At 35.3% G+C, this 13,681-nt stretch overlaps 1 protein-coding gene across 1 annotated transcript in view; it reads left to right on the forward strand.

Moving 5' to 3' along the window:
• The window catches only part of LOC136039374 (plexin-B-like), a gene marked incomplete in the record, with an annotated part of 235,955 nt that overhangs the window by 151,434 nt on the left and 70,840 nt on the right, over window positions 1-13,681 (forward strand).

Genomic DNA, 13,681 nt, shown 5'->3' on the forward strand with positions numbered 1-13,681 from the left:
AATGATGAATGGGAATATAATTAAAATTTGAATTGATCAGCCCTCCGTTACACTATAAAATGTCAATACTTTCGTCACGGATTCAAAACTCCATGACGAATTCATTCGTCACAAAGCTTTGGGAAAGTGATTGTTAAAGAGGGCCTTAATAGATGATTGAGATATGTAAATGAGTTAAGGTCACAAGGTTTAAACCAAAGTTTTAAATTAAGTGAAAAATTTTGCTTTGGCTACAAGATTTGTTTTCAAATCTCCAATTAACTAGATTATCAGATTTTTTGTTTGGTACTTGTCTGTTAAACGGAACGCACTAAATAAGTGAAGTTAGGTTAATCCTAATGAAATACACCAAAACAGGATTGTACTTTAGAAACAAAATTATCGAAACTACGACAAAGAATTATGGAAAGCAGGCCGCACAGAACGCATTATTTTAAATACTTAAGCTAACCTAACCCCTAACAACCTTTATATACTACATATTTAATAAAAATATACATAAATTTCAGTTTTCTCACACAAAATAAGCAAATTATAACCAATCCAGGAAGAGAAACCGGTTTCTGTTATATGTTTCACAGCTTAATTCTTGAGTGTGTACTGTTTAACAGACAAGTACCTTTTTTCTTTATTTAAATTAATCTTGAGGAATCATAGAGCAAACTTTGTAAAATTAAAATAACCCCCAAGTCGATTAAATAAAAAAAAAACACCTTTCATTAGAATATGGGTTATGATCCCCATCATTATCAAAAAATTGCAGAGTTCTTAATTTTTTTTTTTAACATAAAAGAATATGCAAATTAGAATTAGATATTTTCTTTTAATTTTTCTAAAACTTGCTGTCTCGTCTACTTTGCCCTCACGTGTCAATAAAGTTGCACATCTAAGGTTTGAATCATTCAGAATAATGTGAATATATTCACTTTAGCCGGAAGATATAAATGGCTTTAATGCTTGATCACACATCCAAATAAAAGCCAAAAACAAACTTCGTACTTTTGTAGAAAAAAAATAGTTTTCGGAGGAAAGACTATTTTTTAGAATAAGGGTTTGGAAGGGCCCATACTGCATTAGGGTGTGGATGATTGCATAGACCGTGAATTATAGAAAATATACATACCATAACATTTATGTTATACTATGCCCGAGGCGTGTTTTCTCTAAGTTGAGTTTCAATTACAGGCAACACATGGGTAACATGTCCAGAAGAGCTGAACAGTATGTTCCTGTTCCTCCTTGTTCGACTCTCTTTATGGCTCCAGTGCAAGTGATGATATGTCACTAATTCTGGTTATTACTGGTTAGTCCTTATTAAACCTTCTTTTGAGCGACTCAAGCGAAGGATTTTCTGTGATTACTTCTGATGGGAGTCCATTCCACGTGGCGATCGATCGTCCGACGAAATATGTTTTCAAATATTCCTGGCAGGGTGTACTCTGCACAAGGTGGTTCACTGAGCTGTATTTTGGCGAGTTGATTACAAAGATTTTGACTTGTACGGAAGAAGCTTCAATAAATCCTACGATGGAGAGGAATGATGACCTAATGAATGTGTGCAGTTCATTTAATGGGCTTTACTCGCTTACCTTTTGGCTTCAGACACAGAAGAAAACACAGATACTTCTTGTGAGCATCCGAAAAACCAAATAACTACTCCAAAGAAACCGTTGCCTATTATAGGCATCACATGACTATTTTCAGAGTAGTTTTAGCTGGGTATTACCCTGTCCCATTGTCTGTGCATATAAATAGATTGTCAGGTTTACCGACTCTTGAACATGCAACATATAATTGTCCATAGGAAAAACAATCCGTATTCAGATCTATACCTCATGATTCTAATGATTGCCCTTGAGCTTTGTTGATGGTGATTGCTAATCGAACATTCCCTGTGTCGCCGTTGTCATTTATGTATCCCCCTGTGCCCCCCGGCGTCCCCGTTGTAGTTGTGTCCCTGTCTCCCGGTCGTCATTTGTGTCCCGGTGCCCCAGTCTGTAATTTCTCTTTGAGTGTCCCGGTCGTCATTTATATTCCCGGTGTCCTGGTCTGTATATACATTCGTTTTTGAATTGGTCTTTTTTTTAGTTTTTAGTTTTTTACCTTTTTTTAGTTTTTTTAGTTATACCTCATGATTGTAATGATTGCCCTTGAGCTTTGTTGATGGTGATTGCTAATCGAAAATTAGTTTTTTAGTTTTTTATCTTTTTAAGTTTTTTATTAGTTTTTTATTTAGTTTTTTTTTGTAGTGTTTACCTTTTTTTTAGTTTTTATTTTTTTCTTTTTAGTTTTTTTTTTAGTTTTTACCTAGCCAAGGTTTGAACCAGCAACCTCTCGGACCTAGAACCTGGAACATAACGCGTTACCAACTCAGCTACTTCGGGCTTGAATACATTCGTTTTTGAATTGGTATATGATGAAATAATTCAGACGTCATATGCGGACAGACAGACATAACACACATACAACTTATTTTTATATATATAGAAGATTATATATATAGTATATATATATAGTATATATATATAGTATATATATATAGTATATATATATATATATATATATATATATATATATATATATATATATATATATATATATATATATATATATATATATATATATATATATATATATATATATATATATATATATATATATATATATATATATATATATATATATATATATATATATATATATATATATATATATATATATATATATATATATAATACACATATATATTGTGAATCCTCGGCACGCTTTCTGTTCTTACTTTCTCTATCAGCCGCAAGCCTGTTTTCTTGCTGTTCTTGTGATTCCTCGGCACGCTTTCTTTTCTTACTTTCTCTTTCAGCCGCAAGTTTTTTGGCATAGACTCTTTGAGCAGCTTCCTTGGCTGTTGCCATTGTAGGTTCTTCAGTCATTTTACAATTAAACATTTTTCCGTCCACGATCTTCTTACAGTTAAAAATTTGTCTTTGAACGATTTTATTAAATACCTTTAATGACGTCATCGTCATAACAAACATGACGACAGCTAACTTCATGACGACACTCGACAGACCCACAGACAACTTATTTATATATATATATCTATATATATATATATATATATATATATATATATATATATATATATATATATATATATATATATATATATATATATATAAGTTGTTTGTCTGTCTGTCGACTGACGACATGTTTGTGTGTCGACTGACGTCATGTTTGTCGACTGACGTCATTATAAGGATTGAGCTGTATGTCGTCATGAAGTTGTTTGTCGTCTGACATCATGTTTGTCGACTAACGAAACTACAGACCGGGACACAAATGACGTGTTATGTCTGTTATAACGTAATAGAGGCAACAATCTTGACAGGGCCTTTTGAGGGTGAGGCTTTTCTTATTCCACGCATTCTCATGATTCCAATAGATCTGCCTTTTCAACCTAAAAGATTGCAATTCCCAATTTGATTAGCATATTTAGTTTTCAGTCCAGAACCACTAAAGCTATTATGTAAATATCAAAAATATTTATGTTGTCTGAGCAATAATTTTTAGTTTTATTTCAAAATAGAAAATTACCTGACAATTTTAGAATTATATCTATCTATAAATATAAAAATAAGTTGTATGACGACCGGGACAGAGGGAATATAAATAACGACCGGGACACTCAAAGAGAAATTATAGACTGGGATACCGGGATACAAATGACGACCGGGACACAGGCAATATAAATGACGACCAGGACACAGGTATTTAAGAATATCGTTCAAAGACAAATTTTTAATTGTAAGAAGACCGTTGAAAGAGAAATTTCTAATTGTAAAATGACTGAAGAACCTACAATGGCAACACCCGAGGAAGCTGCTCAAAACGAATGTATTCAAGCCGAAGTAGCTGAGTTGGTAAAGCGTTATGTTTCAGGTTCTAGGTCCGAGAGGCTCCAGGTTTGAACCTTGGCTCTAGCATTAATACAAAAGAAGAAAAAAACTAAAAAAGGTAAAAACTACAAAAACACTAAAAAGAAAATATATATATATATTTATATATATCATCTTTTCCACAAAAATAATAATTTAGTGCTTCTGTTTAAAAACAGCAATCGAATTGATGCCTCCTGATACGCAACTATCAACAAAGTGGCAATCGTTGTGGTCGGTGATCAGTTCTTACCTCGAGATGATATTCTTTATAGGCGAAACAATCAGTTGACAAGAATTGCTTAAACTCATCGAATCTACGATGCTCTACAATATCCTGACGAATATAAATGACGCCCGGGACACTCAAATAGAAATCACAGACTGGGACACCGGGACACAAATGACGACCGGGACACAGGGAATATAAATGACGACCCGGACACAGGGACACAACTACAACGGGGACGCCGGGGGGCACAGGGGGATATATAAATGACGACGGCAACAAAGGAAATGGTCGATTAGCAATCACCATCAACAAAGCTCAAGGGCAATCAATAGAATCATGAGGTATAGATCTGAATACGGATTGTTTTCCCATGGACCATTATGGGTTGCATGTTCAAGAGTCGGTAAACCTGACAATCTATTTATATGCACAGACGATGGGACAGCAAAGAATGTTGTATATGCGCAAGTTTTACGTAGTTAAAAACATATATATATATATATATATATATATATATATATATATATATATATATATATATATATATATATATATATATATATATATATATATATATATATATATATATATATATATATGTATATATAAAAATAAGTTGTTTGTCTGTCTGTCGACTGACGTCATGTTTGTGTGTCGACTGACGTCATGTTTGTCGACTGACGTCATTATAAGGATTGAGCTGTATGTCGTCATGAAGTTGTTTGTCGTCTGACGTCATGTTTGTCGACTAACGAAACTACAGACCGGGACACCGGGACACAAATGTCGTGTTATGTCTGTTATAACGTAATAGAGGCAACAATCTTGACAGGGCCTTTTGAGGGTGAGGCTTTTCTTATTCCACGCATTCTCATGATTCCAATGGATCTGCCTTTTCAAACCAAAAGATTGCAATTCCCAATTTGATTAGCATATTTAGTTTTCAGTCCACAACCACTAAAGCTATTATGTAAATATCAAAAATATTTATGTTGTCTGAGCAATAATTTTTAAATTTTATTTCAAAATAGAAAATTACCTGACAATTTTAGAATTATATCTATCTATATATATAAAAATAAGTTGTCTGTCTGTGGATCAGGTGACGTCATGTTTCTGTGTCGACTGGCGTCATGAAGTTAGTTGTCGTCATTTTTGCTATGACGGTGACGTCATTAAAGATATTTAAGACATATATGTTCACGTAGAAATCTATTAATGTTTAAGTTTAAAATGACTGATGAACTTACAATGGCAAAAGCCGATGAAGATGCTCAAAGAGTCTATGCCAAAAAACTTGCTGCTGATAGAGAAAGTCAGAAAAGAAAGCGTGCCGAGGAATCAAAAGAACAGCAAGGAAACAGGCTTGAGGCTAAAGAACGCAAAACCGCGCAGTTAGATGAAGATCCACCTGGACAGCGAGAGTCAAAACATATCAAAACTGAAAATGATAGCGATGATGATTGGGTTTGGGATCTTGACTTGGATAAGGTCATCAATGCCTACCAGATTTTAGTTAAAAAAACAAAGGTTCGGCGATATGTATTTCATAGTGAAGCTGAAAAATAAAGAAGAAAAAGAAAACTGAAAAAAGAAAAAATGTAAAAAACTAAAAAATACTAAAAAGAAAAAACACTCAAAGAGAAATTACAGACCGGGACACAAATGACGACCGGGACAGAGGGAATATAAATAACGACCGGGACACTCAAGGAGAAATTACAGACTGGGATACCGGGACACAAATGACGACCGGGACACAGGCAATATAAATGACGACCAGGACACAGGTATTTAAGAATATCGTTCAAAGACAAATTTTTAATTGTAAGAAGACCGTTGAAAGAGAAATTTCTAATTGTAAAATGACTGAAGAACCTACAATGGCAACACCCGAGGAAGCTGCTCAAAACGAATGTATTCACGCCGAAGTAGCTGAGTTGGTAAAGCGTTATGTTTCAGGTTCTTGGTCCGAGAGGCTCCAGGTTTGAACCTTGGCTTTAGCATTAATACAAAAGAAGAAAAAAACTAAAAAAGGTAAAAACTACAAAAAAACTAAAAAGAAAATATATATATATATTTATATATATCATCTTTTCCACAAAAATAATAATTTAGTGCTTCTGCTTAAAAACAGCAATCGAATTGATGCCTCCTGATACGCAACTATCAACAAAGTGGCAATCGTTGTGGTCGGTGATCAGTTCTTACCTCGAGATAATACTCTTTATAGGCGGAACAATCAGTTGACAAGAATTGCTTAAACTCATCGATGCTACGATGCCCTACAATATCCTGACGAATATAAATGACGCCCGGGACACTCAAATAGAAATCACAGACTGGGACACCGGGACACAAATGACGACGGGGACACAGGGAATATAAATGACGACCCGGACACAGGGACACAACTACAACGGGGACGCCGGGGGGCACAGGGGGATATATAAATGACGACGGCAACAAAGGAAATGGTCGATTAGCAATCACCATCAACAAAGCTCAAGGGCAATCAATAGAATCATGAGGTATAGATCTGAATACGGATTGTTTTCCCATGGACCATTATGCGTTACATGTTCAAGAGTCGGTAAACCTGACAATCTATTTATATGCACAGACGATGGGACAGCAAAGAATGTTGTATATTCGCAAGTTTTACTTAGTTAAAAACATATATATATATATATATATATATATATATATATATATATATATATATATATATATATATATATATATATATAATGAAAAGAGAAATCACCAATGCTACAGCACAAACACAAAAAAAAAAAAAAAAAAAAAAAAAAAAAAAGGAGACAGAAGGAGAAAAGGAAGACTGTTTTCCTAAATTAGTGATTAATATAGACCAGCACTTGAATGAGGCCTTAACCCTACTCATCCATACAATCACATAGGTCAAACAGCATAGCCACACACAATCAACCATAAAGAATAATGCATGGACAGGCAGTCATGTCGTCATAAGTATAAGTTGTCATTTACCAAACAATAGAAAAAATAATATAAACAAATAATTCAGAGGCAACACCCAACATAAGGGCTCATCAGGAGAATACACTGGCCTATATAGGGTTTCGCCACTCTAAAATCTCTACCCAGCACAGTGTTGTGGCTACCACAGAATATCCATGGCATCCCCGCGTCAGGTATCACCCCCAAAATACATGCCTATGAAAAAAAAAAAAACAGCAAATGTAAAACAACCAAGTAAAACCAAAAACAAGCTTATCCTGTTGGGGTGTTGGGTGATCCTTAGGTGTTGGGGTGGCGCGAAGCGCCACCCCAACAGCTAGTATATATATAAAAATAAGTTGTTTGTGGGTTATGTCTGTCTGTCTGTATGTCGAGTGACGTCGTGTTTGTCCGCATATGATGTCTGAATTATTTCACACTAATACAAAAGAAGAAAAAAAACTAAAAAAGGAAAAAACTACAAAAAAAACTAAAAAGAAAAAAAAAACTAAAAAAGCTAAAAAACTAAAAAAAAGGTAAAAAACTAAAAACTAAAAAAAACTGAAAAAAACTAAAAAAAGGCAAAAACTACAAAAAAACTAAAAACTAATAAAAAAACTAAAAAAGCTAAAAAACTAAAAAAACTAAAAAAACTAAAAAAAGGTAAAAAACTAAAAAAAAAACTAAAAACTAAAAAAGAAAAAAACTAAAAAAAAGGAAAAAACTGAAATGACGTCTGAATTATTTCATCATATACCAATTCAAAGACGAATGTATTCAAGCCGATGTAGCTGAGTTGATAAGGCGTTATGTTCCAGGTTCTAGGTTCAAGAGGTTCCAGGTTCGAACTTTGGCTTTAGCATTAATATAAAAGAAGCAAAAATCTAAAGAAGGTAAAAACTACAAAAAAAAACTAAAAAGAAAAAAAATATAAAAAAATATAAAAAAGCTTAAAAACTAAAAAAAACTAAAAAAGGTAAAAAACTAAAAAAAAAAACTAAAAAAAGGAAAAAACCATAAAATAAACTAAAAACTAATAAAAAAACTAAAAAAGCTAAAAAACTAAAAAAACTAAAAAAGGTAGAAACTAAAAGAACTAAAAAAGAAAAAAAAACTAAAAAAGGAAAAAAACTGAAAAATAAAGGAGAAAAAGAAAACTAAAAAAATAAAAATAAAAAAAATAAAAAGATACTTCAAAAAAAAGAAAAAAGAAAAAAACTAAAAAACCTAAAAAAAGGTAACAACCAATAAAAGAAAACTAAAAAGAAAAAAATGGAAAAAATTAAAAATTTATTTCATCAGGGGGGATATATAAATGACGTCGGGGCACAGGGGGGATATATAAATGACGACGGGGACACAGGCAATGTTCGATTAGCAATCACCGTCAACAAAGCTCAAGAGCAATCATTAGAATCATGAGGTATAGATCTGAATATGGATTGTTTTTCCCATGGACAGTTATATGTTGCATGTTCAAGAGTCGGTAAACCTGACAATCTATTTATATGCACAGACAATGGGGCAGCGAAGAATGTTTTATATTCACAAGTTTTACGTCGTTAAAAACATAAATTGACTTTGCATCCAGTTGAACTTTATCCTTTTCAATCTTAGACATCGTGACGGATGAAAACTCGGAACAATCTATATATATATAAAAATAAGTTGTCTGTGTGTGTGTGGGTCTGTCTGTCGGGTGACGTCATGTTTGTGTGTCGACTGACGTCATGTTTTCAACTGACGAAATTACAGACCGGGAGATCGGGACACAAATGACGACCGAAACACCGGCACATAGGGAATATAAATGACGACACTCAAAGAGAAAGCGACGGGGACAAAAGGAATGTTCGATTAGCAATCAACAAAGCACCGGGACACAAATGACGACCGGGACAAAGGGAGTATAAATGACGACCAGGACATAAGTAAAAAAAAACTAAAAAAATTAAAAAAAAGGTAAAAACTACAAAAAAACTAAAAAGAAAAAAAAACTAAAAACTAATAAAAAAACTAAAAAATCTAAAAATCTAAATAAACTAAAAAAGAAAAAAAAGAAAAAAGGAAAAAAATAAAGGAGAAAAACAAAACTAAAAAACGAATGTATATACAGACCGGGACACCGGGATACAAATGACGACCGGAACACAGGGAATATAAATGACGACCGGGACACAGGGACACAACTACAACGGGGACGCCGGGGGGCACAGGGGGATATAAATGACGACCGGGACACCGGGACACAAGGAATATAAATGACGCCCGGGACACTCAAAGAGAAATCAAAGACTGGGACACCGGGACACAAATGACGACCGGGACACAGGGAATATAAATGACGACCGGGACACAGGGACAAAACTACAAAGGGGACGCCGGGGGGCACAGGGGGATATATAAATGACGATGGCGACACAGGGAATGGTCGATTAGCAATCACCATCAACAAAGCTCAAGGGCAATCATTAGAATCATGAGGTATAGATCTAAATACGGATTGTTTTCCCATGGACCATTATATGTTGCATGTTCAAGAGTCGGTAAACCTGACAATCTATTTTTATGCACAGACAATGGGACAGCAAAGAATGTTGTATATTCGCAAGTTTTACGTAGCTAAAAACATATATATATATATATATATATATATATATATATATATATATATATATATATATATATATATATATATATATATATATATATATATATATATATATATATATATATACTGTCTTCATAAACGAGCAACAACTGTTTATGTATTTATGCATTTTTCGGGAAAATTGGTATCTTAGAATATTCTTGCATAAAATAACGACCTTATGGGTCAGAAATCAGAAAATTCGTTATGAGCCTTAATTTTGGTTTTGCAAATGACGTCATGTACTATGTTAGTATCTATATATATAAAAATAAGTTGTCTGTCTGTGTGTCTGTCTGTCAGGTGACGTCATGTTTCTGTGTCGACTGACGTCATGAAGTTAGTTGTTGTCATTTTTGCTATGACGAAGACGTCATTAAAGATATTTAAGACATGCGTTCACGGAAAAATGTTTAATTGTAAAATGACTGAAGAACCTACAATGGCAACAGCCGAGGAAGCTGCTCAAAGAGTCTATGCCAAAAAACTTGCTGCTGATAGAGAAAGTAAGAAAAGAAAGCGTGCCGAGGAATCACAAGAACAGCAAGAAAACAGGCTTGCAGCTGATAGAGAAAGTAAGAAAAGAAAGCGTGCCGAGGAATCACAAGAACAGCAAGAAAACAGGCTTGCGGCTAAAGAACGCAAAACCGCGCAGTTAGATGAAAATCCACCTGGAAAGCGAGAGTCAAAACATATCAAAACTGAAAATGATAGCGATGATGATTGGGTTTGGGATTTTGACTTGGATAAGGTCATCAATGCCTACCAGATTTAAGTTAAAAAACAAAGGTTCGGCGATATGTACTTCATAGTGACGCTGAAAAATAAAGAAGAAAAAAAAAAACTGAAAAAATGTAAAAAACTAAAAAAAAACTAAAAAGAAAAAACACTCAAAAATAAATTACAGACCGGGACACAAATGACGACCGACATAGAGGGAATATAAATGACGACCGGGAACCTCAAAGAAAAATTACAGACTGGGACACCCGGACACAAATCACGACCGGGAATATAAATGACGACCGGGACACAGGGACACAACTACAACGGGGACGCCGGGGCCACAGGCGGGATATATAATTGACGACTGAGACACAGGGATTGTTTGAATAGAAATTACAGACCGGGACACTCAAAGAGAAATTACAAACTGGGACACCAGGACACAAATGACGACCGGGACACAGGGAATATAAATGCTATTTATATGCACAGACAATGGGACAGCGAAGAATGTTGTATATTCGCATGTTTTACGTAGTTAAAAATATATATTTATATCTATCTCTATTCACAGGTGGGACACAGGGACACAGCTACAATGGCGCGTAACTAATATGGCGCGTAACGACTTACGCGCGCGGGGGGGCTTGGGGGGCGCGAAGCGCCCCACCAACTAGGTGTTGGGGTGGCGCGAAGCGCCACCCCAACAGCTAGTATCATAAGCATTTCATATAACAGCATACGAACATTTTCGTATATGCTGTCATGTATATCATAAATAAGATTGTTGAGTTTCCAACGCATCAGTTATTTGTATAATATAGTGTCTGTTGGAAGGCCCGAAAAACGAAAATTTGCCGTTGCAGTTACTATAAATGATGATTCTTTGGCACAAACACTTGAACTATCAAACGTGGTAAGATGTGAAAATCGACAACCTGGACCATCAATTGCGACAACACCAGTACGGGCAGCTAAAGCAAAGGCCATTAATTAATTGTCTGAAATATTCAAAATTTAAAAACTTGTCAAAATGAAAATGAAAACCAAAGACACGAGTTGTGATTGCAGTTAATTTTTATATTTATGGGTAACCTCTTAAATTGTGTGATCTGTTTTATAAATTCGGCGTAAATAAGTAGTCTACAATTGTATAGTCCAAAGTATGGTTGTATAGTTGAAAAGAAATGCAAAAAATGATTTTTTTTTATATAGTAAATATTGCTATTGAATGTTATACCTGTGGTAAAGCATTATTAGGTCGATATTAAGCGAGTGGGTTGGTGCGCTGGATTCGGGATCCCTTGTCTGAGAGGACGCGGGTTCGAATCCCGGTGTACCCAATTCTTCAGTTTGGTACGGGGGTCAGTGGCGTGACTCTGTAAGCTTAGCCAGAGTCGACCCAGCTCTAAATGGTTACCTGGAGAAATCTGGGGAAGGTAAACAGGAAGGGTGTGCGAAAGCACAGGATGGCTGGCCCCCAACCCCCCATTACACTTCCTGGCTGAAGGGCCAAGAAACGGAGATCAGCACCGCCGGTACGGACTGTAAAGTCTAATGCCGTATCCTTTACCTTTTTTTATTAAGCTCGTAATAAAACTTCCCTTTTTCCGCAGTTGTTAAAAAATTGACTCACATAATTTTTGTTTTGTAACAGTATCAATTATTTTATTTCGTGAAAAATATGAGCCGAATGCTTAATCTGCACAATATTTATGCTATACCAACTCCAGAGGGAAGGAATGATGTCTGTGTTCCTCGAAGGACCTCTCCTTTTGATTTTAAAATATCTAAATTTTGCTTTTCTTTTGATTCTACATTCACTTCTACCCCGGAGAAAATATACTTTAGCACCCTAATACAATTTTAACTTCTTAACTTAAATAACTAAATAAACTGCACTTTTTGTTATTGCTTCAGTTTGACTGGAATTGTGCCCAGTGTTATGATCAAGAGTTGCTGGTTTAAAATTTTTGCCGAAGAACTATGATGATTTTCTATATGTAAGCTTCTTCGTTTTTTTCATCTATGTATTTTTACTCTTTTTACCCTTTTTATGGCACTTGGTATTAACCAAGTGACATATAGCAGTCGCCAATTCTGTCGGTCTGTCTGTCGGTCTGTCGGTCTGTCTGTCGGTCTGTCAGTCCTGGTTTTGCTACTTTAGGCACTTCCAGGTAAGCTAGGACGATGAAATTTGGCAAGCGTATCAGGGACCGGACCAGATTAAATTAGAAATAGTCGTTTTCTCGATTTGACCATCTGGGGGGGAGTGGGGGCCCGGTTAATTCGCAAAAAATAGAAAAAATGAAGTATTTTTAACTTATCAGCGGGTATTTGGATCTTAATGAAATTTGATGTTTGGAATGATATTGTGTCTTAGAGCTCTTATTTTTAATCCCGACCGGATCTGATGACATTGGGGGGAGTTGGAGGGGGAAAACCTAAAGTCCCGGTTTTGCTACTTTAGGCACTTCCAGGTAAGCTAGGACGATGAAATTTGGCAAGCGTATCAGGGACCGGACCAGATTAAATTAGAAATAGTCGTTTTCCCGATTTGACCATCTGGGGGGGGGGAGAAGGGGCCGGTTAATTCGGAAAAATAGAAAAAATGAAGTATTTTTAACTTATGAGCGGGTGATTGGATCTTAATGAAATTTGATGTTTGGAATGATATTGTGTCTCAGAGCTCTTATTTTAAATCCCGACTGGGTCTGATGACATTGGGGGGAGTTGGAGGGGGGAAACCTAAAATCTTGGAAAACACTTAGAGTAGAGGGATCGGGATGAAACTTGATGGGAAAAATAAGCGCAAGTCCCAGATACATGATTGACATAATCGGAACTTATTTGCTCTCTTTGGGGTAGTTGGGAGGGGGGGAGTAAGTCTTAAAAATTAGAAAAATGAGGTATTTTCAACTTACGAACGGGTGATCGGATCTCAATGAAATTTGATGTTTAGAAGGATATCGTGTCTTAGAGCTCTTATTTTAAATCCCGACCGGATCTGGTGATGGGGGCGGGGAGTTGGGAGGGGGAAACCTAAAACTTGGAAAACACTTAGAGTGGAGGGATCGGGATGAAACATGGTGGGAAAAATAAACACAAGTCCTAGATAGATGATTGACATAAACGGAACGGATCCGCTCTCTTTTGGGT

Source organism: Artemia franciscana, chromosome 19, assembly GCF_032884065.1.
Source record: "Artemia franciscana chromosome 19, ASM3288406v1, whole genome shotgun sequence".
NCBI lineage: Eukaryota > Metazoa > Arthropoda > Branchiopoda > Anostraca > Artemiidae > Artemia > Artemia franciscana.